Source organism: Phoca vitulina, unplaced genomic scaffold (genome assembly GCF_004348235.1).
Source record: "Phoca vitulina isolate PV1807 unplaced genomic scaffold, GSC_HSeal_1.0 scaffold4, whole genome shotgun sequence".
Classification (NCBI taxonomy): Eukaryota; Metazoa; Chordata; class Mammalia; order Carnivora; family Phocidae; genus Phoca; species Phoca vitulina.
This window is the reverse complement of record NW_022589707.1, coordinates 42,833,418-42,848,632: the sequence shown is the minus strand read 5'-3', so window position 1 is coordinate 42,848,632 and position 15,215 is coordinate 42,833,418.

The following is a 15,215-nucleotide window of genomic DNA, read 5'->3' as shown; positions in this document are numbered from 1 at the left end:
TTGGGGCAGTAGAGTGAATTATCAATATGTGATTAACATTGATCCTGAACATGGGAAGATGACTTTCCATCCACATTTCCTCTCTCAATATTCACAGGCGCATGTGTGTGTGTTCATGAGCGCACACACACACACACACACACATTCCTTCAGTGCTCCCTTTTCTTTTCTGTTTCCTAGAAAAAATTTTAAAAGCTAAAAAAATATTTTGGTGCCTTCAGATCAATTTTCCATTTGGAATAGCTCAGCAAACAGCCCTGCTACACCTGTTGGACCCTTGGAACACTCTTTTCTGAAATTCTGGATTTAAAAAAAGGTCTTACTACAAAGAAAGTGGCAAAGGCCTAAGTGGGTGTTAGGAGCCTGAAGACAGAATTGAGAATCTGATATGAATAGCCTAAGATCAAAGCAATCAGAGCTGCTAATAAGGCTAAAAATAATAATGCAATATGTGGCAATTAGACAAAAATGATTTTAATAAGGAAGTGCCAGTCTTATTGTATTGAATTGGCCTCTTGTGTATAACTGCAGCTGCTCTTACTAGACATGAAATAAAATACGTTTTTTTTAAAAGCTCTTGATATTCCTCATCTTCTCAGCAGTTTAGTGAAAATTGAAAAGACAACACAGACTCTCAGGTGAGGGCAGTTGTATCTCTCTCCTCTCTCTTCCCCACTCCATTCTTGGCCAGTCCAGGACATTATTAGGATATTTTATTCGATTTTCTTTCTTCCCAAGCAATGCATTATGTACCTATCAAGTGATGTTTGGTAATCAATTCTTGATCTCTCCTGGAGGTCAGTCAATGACACCATTTAAATTGTCATCTCATTTCTGTCCTTAAAGAGAATCCATCTATTTGAGCACAGAGATTTCAGACGCAGGTAGGACACTAAACCATTCATGAACAAGATGACATTTTTTTCTCATCAAGACTGTCAGACTTTGCTTTTATGGGAAGATGGACTTCTCTTTCATTTAAAGTTCCAGTTAGTATGCTATTAGCTCAACTGACCTCTTCACTGTTAGTCTTCTGCATATCTCTTAGTTACTTTTATTTTGGGAGTAGAGGATGTAAATGGAGGAGGAAGGAAGCTGGGGACTCAGATATGGAGAAACAGAGACTTAAAGTCAGAATTCTGAGGTTCAAATCAGGGGAAGCTGTAAATTGCTGTATATTGCTATTGCACAGGATAGGAGGTAGATATGTTGGGATTAGCCCCAGGCAGATTAATAGGATAGAGGTAATATCCTAAAAGTTAATAGGATAAGAGTAAAACCATCGTGGCAAAACCTTGAAACTGTGGCTCGGTGATCGAGGGGATCCTTTAAAAGTACAAAGTTTGAAATAACTAACATACCTACTGTTAGTGCTCACAATCCAAGTGTCTTTTTTTCACGTGCACCATCGGTTACGTAAAGTTTATTTCTCCTGCAGATCCTGAGTCTTTGAGAGCCAGACTCAAGTGTTATTTTCAGAAGGTTGGGTGAAAACTTCAACAGCCGTTGCATCTTTCTGAATGCTTGTGCTTCCAATCAGCTGGGGGCCATTTTTAGCTTTTCAAATTAATAATTTGAAAAAGATGCAATGACTATACATAATGACTTTATCTTGTCTGCAGAAATGATTCAAAACAGCACTTGCTACACACACGTTGGTCTCATTAAGCAAGATTTTCATGCAAGAGCACAGGTACTGGTGTGAGCGCTGCTGTTGGGTAAGTACTTAACTGTGGAAATAATGGCAGAGCAGAAGGTGTGAGAGAGCATTAACACTGATCGTTATTCTGCTGGGGGTTTAGCGTCTCCACTCGATTTTCCCTTTCTCTTCCATTTGGAGAAATGTACTGCACTTAAGCAAAATTCCTCAGGGGTTGCAAGAAATGTAATTGCATTTTTTTTAAAGTAAGGAATTTGCTTTAAAGAACATTCTAGGGTATTTATGAAGATCTTCGTAGGGACCCTGATTTTACTCTATTGTCAGTTCCATCTCTTTGTTAAAATATCCCCATGAATGGTATGCAAATAACGAAAAGGCAAAAAAACCAACAAAACAACCACTCTCCCACCAAGTAAACAAAATCTTGTAAATTGTCTGGGAAGAAATACATTTCTTTGGTGAACCTTTTTTGATTTTAGTTAAATGTAGAATGTCTCTTAACCAAGTCACTGTATTAAATACCAGGCAATAATTCGATGGTCTGAGAAAATGTACAGCGAGGCGTATCCACGGGGGTTCTGGGAAGAAGATTTGAAGGTTTCACTAAGACCCACATCAAGCCCAGGAGGAATTACCGATTCTTCATGCGCATTTCAAAACAGCTAGAAGCTCTAGAATTCCAGTGCCCTCAGTTATGAGTGACTCCACAGGCATACCCCTTGTCCTGTTTACGTAGACAATGGGGAAAACCATTCTTGTTTTCAGGTTGATTCTACACAGCCTGTATCCTGCCACTCTCTCTTTGACCTGTTCTTTGAACACTGAAATGCAAAGGCAGCAACGACAGACTTTGAGTGGGACAGAAAAATCAGTATCAAAAAAAAAAAAAAAGGGCAGGGAGGTGGGGGGCGTGTCTCAAGAAAGATTTCCCTGATAGAAACTGTTTCATGAAATATTGACCAGTGCTGGATATGGTCTTGACCCTTTTTTCAATGTTTTCTTTTATTGTGATAAAATATGCATAACATAATATTTACCATGTTGACCATTTTTAAGTGTAGAGTTCGGTGGCATTAACTACATTCACATTATTGAACAACAACCACTACCATCCATCTCCAGAACTTTTACACCTACCCCAACTGAAACCCTGTACCCGTTAAACGCTAACTCCCCAGTGCTCCCTGCCCCTGCCAACCACCCACCCACTCTCTGTCCCAGTGATACTTGACTCATCTCGACAGTGCTGCCAACTCCTCAGTATTCCTTGACTTTGGGAACTTTTTGTTGTTTATTTTTAAAACCCATCAGAGAAAATGCACAGCAGCTGGGGAAGGCAGAACCTCCAGGGACCCATTTGAAAGAATGATTATGCCAATAATAAAGCTTGTAAAAGGAGCTATCATCCCCAAATGAGGCAGACTCTCGCCTAGGCTATGCCAAACTTGGGGCAACGTTTCTGCTTTGAAACGGCTGGTGATAGCACATTTAGGCTGCAAATGGGGGAGGAATTCAATCACCTGCATCCAGAAAGCCAGCACAAGGAAATGGATGTCTCTCGGATCTGGCTCACGGTTATTATTGAGAGAGGAAGCATTTGTTTCAGAGTCATTGTGACTCAAGTACCACAGGGCCAATTGGCTCATTTGTCTCGGTTTATCTAATTACCAGACCAAGGTGAAGATTTGGAATGGTTTAAAACCTGTAAATGAAGCCTTCGTAGGCTTTGAACTGGATGTGGTCCCAGTTCCGTGAATGAAATGCAATGGTTTTCCCTATTCTACCCTCTCCAGTCCTCCCTAGTGGCCCCACCTCCAGGAGAAAAACAAAACCAAGATTAACAGCCAATCTGGAAAGGTCTGACCCTAGGAAAAATGCTCTTCTCTTAGTGGCAGAAAAGGGCCATTTTACCTGAATTATTTCAATAATTATTTCAACTCACCATTTCCCCGTGTCTGTGTGGACACAACCTAAATTTTAGTTAAATTATACCTCTGGTCCCAGGGATGTCATTCTGGAAAGTCTTGCTTATAATATATATATTTTAAAATTTTAACAAGTGTGCAGAGTTTACACAAGAAGAAATAAGCACATAGGGACATGGATTTCCTGCAAAGAAAAAAAAGCCAACTCTAAGAACAATTAATCTATCAGTCCCACTTAAACATGCAATAAACCATTTGTAGATGCTCTTTAAGCGGACTTTTCACTGACTCAGAGGGCATGAGTTCCCAAGTACATGCCAACTAAAGACAGGACATCAACTTCTGTTCCCATGTGCAGTACTGGGAACCTTCTATTAGGGTTCTAGGGAGATTTCTTTCAGGACATGAGAACAGCTGAAGATATGATTTCTTTTTACATATGGATATTGCTAAGCACTCGGGGGCTATTAAAGAAAAAAAATACATCATAAAAATGAAAGACTTTGGCAGGTTGTTTGATGTCTCATATTAAATCATCATCACAGCAGAATACATTTCTTTATTAGATTGGCTGGGAATGAGATGATAAATTGATATGTTTTGATATAAGGAAGGAGTCACTCGGGCCACAGGATTGTCCCCCAGGAGGGCAGAGTCTTTGGGGGTCTGCAGGAGGGGGCATTGCTGAAAGTGGGGATGGGGATTTAAAAGGGATGATGGGACGTGGTGGGGCCTCAAAGAGAAGCTATGCTCCTCCCCCTTCCTCCAACCCCGGGGCAGTGTGGCTTTGGCAGTTCTCTACAAGACGATAACTGGACTGGTCCAGCAGGACTAACTCCGCAAGGCCACATGAAATGGATATGCCTGGAGAACTTCCCATGCAGAAAGGTGATTAATTGGAAGCAAACCTGGGAACACAGGGTAGGCTATCACTCTGAGGCCTGGTTGCCTTGGGCCCCAGTTTCTCCAGCTCTGAGGTGGGGTTCACAACCAGTGAGGAGAGTTCCTAAGTTTCCTTAGGAAAGACGCGGAGAGGACCGCCTCTCTTGTTTTGCTCTGTGTTGATGCTTCATGAAGAGAGGGGTTGGTGCATGTAAGATGTGGTTCATTAGTTTGGTTTGATACCAGCCAATTGGAACAGAGGCTTCTATTGAGAGAGAACATGTCCAGGGCCATGTATGGCTGCCTTCTGGCTTGCCCCATAGTATCCTGCCCAGTAGGCCTCGGCTAAAGGACCCGAGGTTTCACCCTCCTGACAACCTGCGCTGCATGAGTGATAGCAGCTGATGTGGGAAAAGGTTTGTTTAGGTCACTGTCCTCCGAAACATATGCTTGGAAGCCTTGAGACTTATTGTACCCTTGCTTTAGGCCATCTACATGTGATATAAAAGCTGGATTGCTAGTTGACATGTGTGTAAAGAAGAGGAGGTGTGTGGGTTAAAAGCCCAGACTTGAATATGAGATAGACTCGGGTTCAATTCTTCCTTCCACTACTTACTCAGTGTATGACCTTGAACAGATTACTAAATGTCTCTGTGTCTCATACTCCTCATCTGTAAAATGGGAATATAGTTATACTTATGCAAGGAGATTGTCATGAGAATTAAATGAGATAATATATGTAATGCACTTGGTACAGTCCTTGGCCTAGGACCCTATGGGGTGAATATTCTTATTACCCTCACTTTATAAAGAAGGAAACTGAAGCTCTGAGGAGACAAACAATTTTGCCCAAGGGGAAAAAGTTAAGTGTTATTGTCCCCGTATGAACAGAAAATCTTAGTCACTCACTCATGATCACAATCTCTGGCCTTCAAAATTAGGTGTGTTGGAATGGAACTACCAAGGGCAACAGCTTAAATCTCTGACCTTCATGCGAACATCCACAAACAGTAGGAAATGATCCACAGGGTCCCCCTCATCTTCTGCTTTTCCACAAGGAGCCATTGTGGAAACTGAGTCCAGGCCTCCTTGCTCACAGGCGGGACACAAGAAAGAGAAGAGAATATGGAGAATTTCAAGATACAGGCCTGATACTCAAGAATAACAGAGCCCACTAGAGCCTGTTTTTTATGTGGGCTTATTTATTCAACAGAAATATTTATTCTGGAGAATAAATGACCAGACAAACATCAAATGCATCCAATAATAGACTATGCCTCAGCCTGGTTTGAAACTTCAGACAATTAACTGGTTACTTTCTCTATTCAAACAAGGCAAGTGATTTTTGTAATTTTTTTCTTACTGAATTGACCTTTTCTTTTTCGTGTATATCTGAATCAACCAATTGTTTCAACATCTTGAATAACAAGCCAATGTTTGAATCTCCACATGGTCTTTGTATTGACTGTCATGATACAAGTCCAATTAATGCAACAGTTGCTTAGATTGGACTTCTTCACTGAATTAGATCCTCCCTCCTTCACCTCCCATCCCTCACCCTGCATTGAGTTGAACATTTCTTTCACTAGACCTACTAAATCAGTAGGTTGCTGTGAATACAACCTTTTTTCCCTCATATCTTCTGTAGTCACAGATAACCAGCATTCTTAACATCTCAGGTATTCTACCAGCAAAATCAGAAAATTGAATTTCTTTCTTTACTTTGTATATCAAGATATTGTTGGGAAATTTATGGGATATATAATGCAATTTAAAAACTATAAATTCACCTCCTTAAATATGTTTCCAATATTAATTTATAATAGACAGATATTTGTATAACAATTTAACAGCGGCACCCAATGCTTATTTGTTCTATTGATTTTCTTCTGCCACGAATGCACCAAAGTGCAGAGTATGACATACACTTGCAGCTTGTTTTTGCAGTCTGTTGGGGAGAGAATCGTAGAGCTATTTAATCTTGGGATTGGAAAAGATCTAAAAGGTGATATGGATATGAGTGTTTAAATCCTTTCAGTTTTCTGAACAGGAGACCAAATAAAGGTAAAGCATTTGATTTCTAAATAAACCCTGATATATCAAGCATCTCCCAATACTTAGCACAATGAATAGAAAAATATATATTTATTAATTATAAATGCCACACAAAAGAGTCTTTGGTATATGATCCTAGCCATATATATATATATATAACATTACAGTAGGGCACCATTTGCAAAATGCCATTTATTTCCTCACTGCAATGTGTGTACCTTTTATACTTCAGAAATAGGATTCAGAGAAACTGTCCTTTCTCTAAGTTGTATTCACTGGTAATATTCTCCTCATCAAAACTGCAATTTGCCAGCAAGTTGTCAGAAAACATAACCAATCCCCGTTCTTCGTGAACATACTCCTTCAGACCAGCCCCTAAGTGCTCCTCAGACAGCTCTGCTGTGCACAGCGTGCCTTCCTGTCTCCCTCAGTGCTCACACACGAACTCTAGCACCACTGCAAAACATTTCCTCATGTAAGTACATCATGATAGAGAGTAGCTTTAAGTGGAAATAAAACAACAGGGGATGGGGTGTATAGTTTGTGGTTCAACCTTTTTCCTGTGAGATGTTTAAACATTTTTTCCCCCAAACAATAAGGGCTTAAAAAAATACATTTTTCAGTACTTATCCAACATGTAATGCATGGGGTCGAAGTCTGTCTTTCCTGCCCACCCCCCACTACCCCTGTCCCACCCCTGCCTGGGCTTTTGCCTCAAGAGGGCCCTTTCCCTTTTCTAGGCTCCATCCTTGTCCAGGTTACCATCTTCCTGACTCTTTGTATTCTTGTTTTACAAGCCACTATCAGTAAGGCCTTTCTCAGAATCCATTCAAATGCTAATATTTTAAGGAAAATCAAGAGTTTTCCTAATATTACATTAGTATATACTTGCAATATAAAAATTTCAAAGCCAAAATATAGAAAGAAAGACAATAAAAATCATTTATTATCCTATACCCCAGAGATAACAGCTGCTCATATTTGGTGGGGATCATTCTACTTTCCAATCTGTATTCTTAGCATTTTTATGCATTTTCCTGTTTTACAAAATTGGAGTTACACCACACATATTATATAAAAACATTTTCTCAAAACATTACATTTTTTTTCCACCACAAAGATGCTAACCCTTTACGATGCTTAAGAATCACCTGGAGAGGATGTTCAACTGCCTCTTCTTAGTTCTTCTGCACAGAGATTCTGAACCAATAAGTCTGGACTAGGATTCAGGAGTCCATGATTTTAGTAGGCACCCCTAGCTGATTTTGATACTGTTCTGCTCAAACCATACTTTAAAAAATATGGTTCTACAACATAATTTTTCATAGCTATGTGGTATCCCATTGTATAGATGTATACACATTCCATAATTCATATTATATTAAAAATTCTCATTTCAGGTGTTGCACACTCAAGTAGAATGAAGTAGAGTGATATAAGGAAAAGAAGGCTCCCAAGTCCCAAAAAACTGAAACTGATTTTATATGTTGGTTTATCATACTCATCGTGTCATTTTATTCAAACTACCCCCTTGGATAAATCCCAGAAATGAGTAGGTTCTCTCAGAAGTAATTTTTTTGGGTGAATTCAGTTGAGGAAAATTACCTTTGAAAAATTTTACAGAAATTAAAACTTGTTACAAAATCCAAGTGTAACCCAAATAATATTTATACCAAAAAATTCTCAAGAAAATTCTGTTGTTCTAAGCCCTTCTTACCTTTTTCTGTACCCTAGTTCCTCATTTATGACTGACTTTTTGTGCCTTTATCTGTAATTCCTCTTTGGATTCCTCCTTATGTATATGTCATTCCTAATGTCTTTCCAGAACTTCCTTATTCTTGGCATCTCGCTGTCTTATAAACTTCCCACCATTCCTCTCTACCACCATCTGAGTGTTTCTGTGGGTGGATGCCATCTATAACTTTTCAAGGGATATTAAAAAAACCTGACAGCATAGTAAATGGGTGCTTTATCTAATGCCTGGTTGGGATAAGGGAGGATGAGATAACACCAGGAGGACCCGGAATCTGGTTTTCATGGTGGATTAAGCAGCTGACCTTTTGTTAACTTTGGAGGTCACCCATATTTAAAGTCAGCAGCAGCAGAACCCTTCAGAACTTTGCCTTCCAAGGGGACCCAGCTGACTGGCTTAACCTCTGCCCCTGGTGGAGTTCATTGTTTACATCTGTCTGTTATCACAGGCCTCATGGAGACAGACACCATAGCATTGAGGATGAGCAAGAGCAACTGGCAAGGCTAATGGGGGCAGCAGGTATCTGGGAGTACTGTTGATAGATGATCACATTGCTAGGTTTAATCTTTGTTTTAAGCCCTTCATTTTTAAACAAATGAATTTTAGCAGGGAAAACTGTTTATCTTCTTTTAATGGGTACAAAGTAGTCATCAAACATAAATATGCTGGCCAAAGAAAAGACTGGAGAACACCCAGGAGTCCTGAGATGATGATGGTGATGATGATGATGATGATGATGGTGATGATGGTGATGATGATGATGATGATGGTGATGATGGTGATGATGATGATGGTGGTGATGATGATGGTGATGATGGTGATGATGATGGTGATGATGATGATGGTGATGATGATGATGGTGGTGGTGATGATGATGGTGATGATGATGATAATGATGATGGTGATGATGATAGGAAGTTTCAAAGGTTTGAGACGTTTAGCCAGTTCATATGAGAGGCTCCAACTGCCTCAAGAAGAGGCTCAGATAATCTCAGCACGTTAGCCCTATAAGTGGCCTGTAAAGAGATTCCGGGCTTCAAACATCTTTACTTTCGTAACGATGAAAGCTCACATGCACGAGCCTTTCCTACATGACTCCACCATCTCCAGCCCATTTGTATGAGCACAGTGGACCACTTGCCCTGATGCCAGACAAGGTGGCAAAGAAAGAACCAGCTATCCCAGGCATTTTGTACATGACAGCATAGCCCTGAGAGGAGGTTACATAGCAGAGTGGCTTAAGGAACCTGCCCAACGTAAGACAGATGAGGCATAACCAGAACTTGAACCCAGATCTGATCTAACTCCTAAATCTCTCATTTTTCCATGCTCTTTTGATTCTTTCCTCTCTGCACAGACATAGTAGGAAGTTAAGGCTTTGTAACTGCCCACACACATTGCTTTGTAACAACAGCCTGGGTTCTGTGGGAATTACCATACTAAACACAAGCTGATGGGACTATTGATTAAGATAATTTGCCTTTTCTAGGCTAATTAGATACTTCCTTCCCAAAATGCAAGTTGCTTTGTGAGCAAAGCATTAAAAAGAATGGGACACAACTCGTCCCCATTCATTCCAGCTGTTACTGTCCAGACCCTCTGGAGTTGTGGAGTTCTTGCTTTTTCCAAGCCTGACAATTCTCTGAATTCCTTCTAATAAATACCACATTTGCTTTTTTCAGCCTGAGTCAGTTTCTGCTGCTTGCAAACTAGGAATATAAACTGAAACTTACTTGCAACTCTGAATACGTTAAAGTAACGTGTTTTTAAAACTCACCTGATCTTGGGATTCATCTAAGCAGTTCTAAAAAAATACGTAGATTCTTAGGTTCTACCTTAGGCCCACCAAATCAGCATTTCCAGGAGTGAGGCCTACGAAAAGCTCCTCAAGGGATCTATTTTTTTTCTAGAAAAATAAATTTAATTTTTGACATGCTTCTCCCTGATTCCTACATTCTCATCCATCCCTTGGGTGGGTCCCCTTCCCTATGCTGTACGTGCCTCTCCATTTCTTACTTTCCTCACTCACTATATTTTTGAGATCTATTTATATCAAGGTGCTGCATAGAATTTTATGATTTGCATATATTGCATTTTGTTTATTCATTCCTCTATTGATAAGGATTTAACTGTTTCCATGTTTGATTTTTTTTTTTTTCTAGTACAAACAGTGTTTTAGTGGACATCCTCCTTGGGTACTCCTATGAGAGTATTCCAATTATATATATACCAAGGGTGGAAATGCTGGATGATAGGCATATATACACTGTAACTAAATTACTCCAAACTGCTTTCCAATAAATTGCACCATTTATTATAAGGTCATGAAGTTTACTCTTTCTTCCACAACTCCAATGGTGCTTAATATTATCCAACATTATTTTTCCTTTTCCCAATCTAGTAGATATTAATGAGATCTCATTATTCTCATTTGACTTTCTCTGTTTATTGATTATTTCTTTATATGCTTATTGGTCATCTAGGCTTACTTGCTATGCCTACTCACATTCTTTGCACATTTCTTTTTTGGTTTACTTTTGTAGCAGACTGTATTTTCCAAAAATGGCCATAGCAATATTTTCCTTTCCACATTCACTTCCAGAACTTTAGCACTTTTTCATCAAGATGAGGAGTTTACTTCCCCTACTTTGAATCTAGGTAGGACTTTGTATCTACCTTAATTAATAGAATGTGATGAAAAATGACTTTTGAGGTTAGGTCATAAAAAGCAATATAGCTTCTCTGTTTCTCTCTCTCTCTCTCTCTCGTCTCTCTTTCTTTTTTCTTTTTCTCTTCTTGCCCTTGAAACCCAACTACCATATTGTGAGGGAGCCAGACCACATGACAAAACAGTGTTAGATGTTTCTGCTTACATCTCTGGCTAAGAATTCAGCTGCTTGCCCTCATCAGTTGCGGTACGTGTGAATGAGTGGGCTATAGGATACGAGTCAGCAAACATTTTCTTAAAGAGCCAAATAGTACATATTTAAGCCATTCTTAGTTCGTGGGATGTAGAAAAAGAGGATTTGGCCTACGAGGCTATAGTTTTCCCTCCTTTACATGGCTCCTGTATCCAGACACCAAGATGCTACCCCTAAACGTGAGTGGAGCAGAGATGGCTGCGGCCGCTCAGCCCTGCCCAAGCTGCAAAACCATGAACAAAACAAATGTGTTATTTGAAGCCACTGAATTTGGAGGTGATTTGTTTTGCAGCCATGGTAACTAGATAACCTGTGTTTTTTCCTTGTTGATTTTAAAGAGTTCTTTATTGGCTGTAGATATTAAGCATTTGTGAGTTTTACATATTGTTGATGTCTTCAGTTTGTTAATTTTATCTGTAATGCTCTTCCTTCAAATAAAAATCTTCACTTTTAGGTTATCAAAATTTCAAATCCTATCTGTATAATATTGGGAATATTATTTTAGTTTTTTTAATTATTAAATTTACTTATTTAAGAAACCGCTTTCCACCTCTTCTCATGCTGTTCATATCTATTTTAGCATCACCATTATACTAACCTTGAAAAAATTTATTGGATACATTTTCTCTCCTCTTTGTTTTTTCTCTAGAATGTCTCTTGTTTTATCTGTTCCTTGAAAATTGGGGAGGCCTCTCCAACAAAAAATGCTTTGGGAAGGGTTATGGGGAGAATAATTAATATTTCAGTCTGTAAATAGTATCAGTTTGTTCATCTTTTCTGTTTCTTTAGGGTGAATTTTAGCATTTCATATCTTTCTTGAAAATTTCTTGAAAATTTGCATTTGCATTTAGGTTGTAAAATTTATTGGAGTGTAGTTGTTCATAGTAATCTGCTTGTAAGATTTTTTAAATCTCTGCTTTATTTGAGGTTCCATATTTTGTTACTTGGGTTTTTCCCTTTTCTCGTCCTCAATTTTACTGTAAGTTTTGGTAAACATATTGGTGTTTTCAAAGACTCAACATTTATTTTTAAACATTTAAATATTTTAGTTTGCTAATATCATTGATTCCACCATTACCTTTATTTCCTTCTTTATGCTTATTCAGTTGCTTCTTCTCTAGCTTTCTTTAGGTGAACAATTAGCTAGTTTACTTTTGTTTCTTTTTGATTTATGATAAATGTATTCAGATTTGTAATTTTCCCTATTTTCCTTTTAAGTATTACTTTACCTGATTCCCACAAATATTAATATATAGTGTCTTCATTTATTTGAATTCTAAGTATTTTACACGTTCCCTTGTAAATGAATTTATCTGTAGATGCTTAACTGGTCAGTGTTTACAGGCGACATCATCCGCATCTCCACAGGACACAGCTTGTATGTTTATGGGCAAAAATCAGGGAGTCTGCTTGGCCTTACCTGGGTGTGCACTTCCTGTGCTCGGCCTGGAAACTCTCTTAACTAAGTCAGTAACTGCAGGTAATTGTAGGGCTCATCTCATTTGTTTTTTGTCTCTCAGAAATCACTGTCTTTCATTGCCTGATTTCCAGGATCTTAAAAACTGTTGGTTTTATATATTTTGTCTATTTTGTTGTTCTTATTCGTGTGTTTGTTGGTTGTTTTAGACAGGAGGGTAAACCTGGTTCCTATTTTCCATCTTATTTGGAAGTGAAAGCCTGCTTCTTTCATTTTTTTAGAAGTTTTATTTATTTAAGTAATCTCTACACCCCATGTGGGGCTCAAACTCACAACCCCGAGATCAAGAGACACATGCTCTACCAACTGAGCCAGTCAGGCGCCCCTGCTTCTTTGATTTTGAATGTTGTATAGTGTTCCCTTGTGTGGCTCTCCCATAGAGATTCCATCCACTTTCCCACTGATCGCCATTTGGGCTTGCATCCAAGTCTTGCTACCCATAGCAGTGCTGCTATAGGCATTCCTCTATGTGCCTTTTGGTGTGTCTATGAGGGTTTCTCCTGAGTTATAGACCTCGTAGGGCTTATGATGTGGAGCCCTGTTTTTTGGGTGAAGAAGTTCAGAGCCAGCAACTTGACCTATGAGTATTCTGCAGGAAACCTCTCATTTTCTCCCTTGGGGCAGCTTCTCCAGCCAACGCCACATCCCACAGGGAGGGCTTTTTATTAACCATCTTGCTGAGAGATGAACTGTCCTGGTAGTTGAGGAACTTTCCATCAGCCCAGCTTGGGGGAGTCTTGTCCCTCCTCTCTGGCCTCACAGGGAATGTCAGAAGCCTTCTCCAATGTCAGTGGGATTGCTTTTCTGTTGCCGAGACAGGATGGGAATGGCTCATAAAGCAGTTTTACCACACACAGAGCCTTCACTCTAGCCTGGCCCCCGTTCTTCCTCTAGCTCTTCCAGACATGGAGGGCAGGGGTGGGCCGGGGATCTTTGGGATCAGAAATTTGGCATCAGATTTTAAGTCTGGCACCCCAGGTTGAAATCTGACCCACGGGCAATAGACTAACCTTGTACGGGTTCACTATTTCTAAATGTTAGAGAACAAATAATAACAACAATCATTTAATTTTGGCTTTCATCTTCCTGTTCATATCTTTCTTGTTTACTTAAGCATGTAGCCCGCTGACAGCTGGCAAGCTCACAGACAGAAAATGAAGACAGACTAGCTCTGATTGCCCTGGGGTTCCCTCCTTAATGAAGTCCTATAAGGAATTCCTAGCTGTCCCTAGCTGGCCTTTGCTGGAAAGCAGTTATAAAGCCTTCACATTAGCTAATGCTCAGTGTCGACTTTGCTCTCCCCCACCAAATCCCAGTTTACCTCTTTTTCCCACAACCACTTGAAGTCTAGAGTAGAGATGAAAAGCCTGAGTGCCACTACTTACCAGTGGCATGCCTTTCAGCAATCTTTGAACTTCTCCCCATCTGTAGAATGGGTATACTGATTATTCCTATCTCATAGTAATTTTTGGAAAGATTAAATGAGAAGCTCTCTCCTGTGAGCACTTAGTAGAGGGGTGGAATTTTTTTTTTTATTTCCATATTTTCTTTTCTTTTCTTTTTTCTTTTTTTTCAATTAACATATAATGTATTGTTTGTTTCAGGGGCACAGGTCTGTGATTCATCAGTCTTACACAATTCACAGCGCTCAACATAGCACATACCCTCCCCAATGTCCATCACCCAGCCACCCCATCCCTCCCACCCCCCACCACTCCAGCAACCCTCAGTTTGTTTCCTGAGATTCTTATGGTTTGTCTCCCTCTCTGGTTTCATCTTGTTTCATTTTTCCCTCCCTTCCCCTATGATCCTCTGTCTTGTTTCTCAAATTCCTCATATCAGTGAGATCATATGATACTTGTCTTTCTCTGATTGACTTATTTCGCTTAGCATAATAACTTCTAGTTCCATTCATGTCATTGCAAATGGCAAGATTTCATTTTTTGATGGCTGCATAATATTCCATCGTGTGTGTGTGTGTGTGTGTGTGTGTGTGTGTCTATATATATATATATCACATCGTCTTTATCCATTCATCTGTTGATGGACATCTTGGCTCTTTCCATAGTTTGGCTATTGTGGACATTGCTGCTATAAACATTGGGGTGCAGGCGCCCCTTCGGATCACTACATTTGTATCTTTGGGGTAAATACCCAGTAGTGCAATTTCTGGGTTGTAGGGTAGCTCTATTTTCAACTTTTTGAGGAACTTCCATGCTGTTTTCCAGAGTGGCTGCACCAGCTTGCATTCCCACCACAGTGTAGGAGGGTTCAAGGGGTGGACATGTTTTAAGCACTCAGTAAAGATTAGCTCAGTGATTCTCGGCTGAGGTTGATGTTGCTCACAGGGGCATTGACAATGTTTAAAGACATTTTAAGGTGTCATATGTTGGCGAAGGGGTGCTGCTGGTATCTAGTGGCTAGAGTTCTGGTATGCTACTAAACATCCTGCAATGCACAGTGCAGTACTCTCCCCCCCAAAACCAAAATCATTCTGTCCAAATATCAATAGTGCTAAGATTGAGAAACCCTAGGCTAGCTT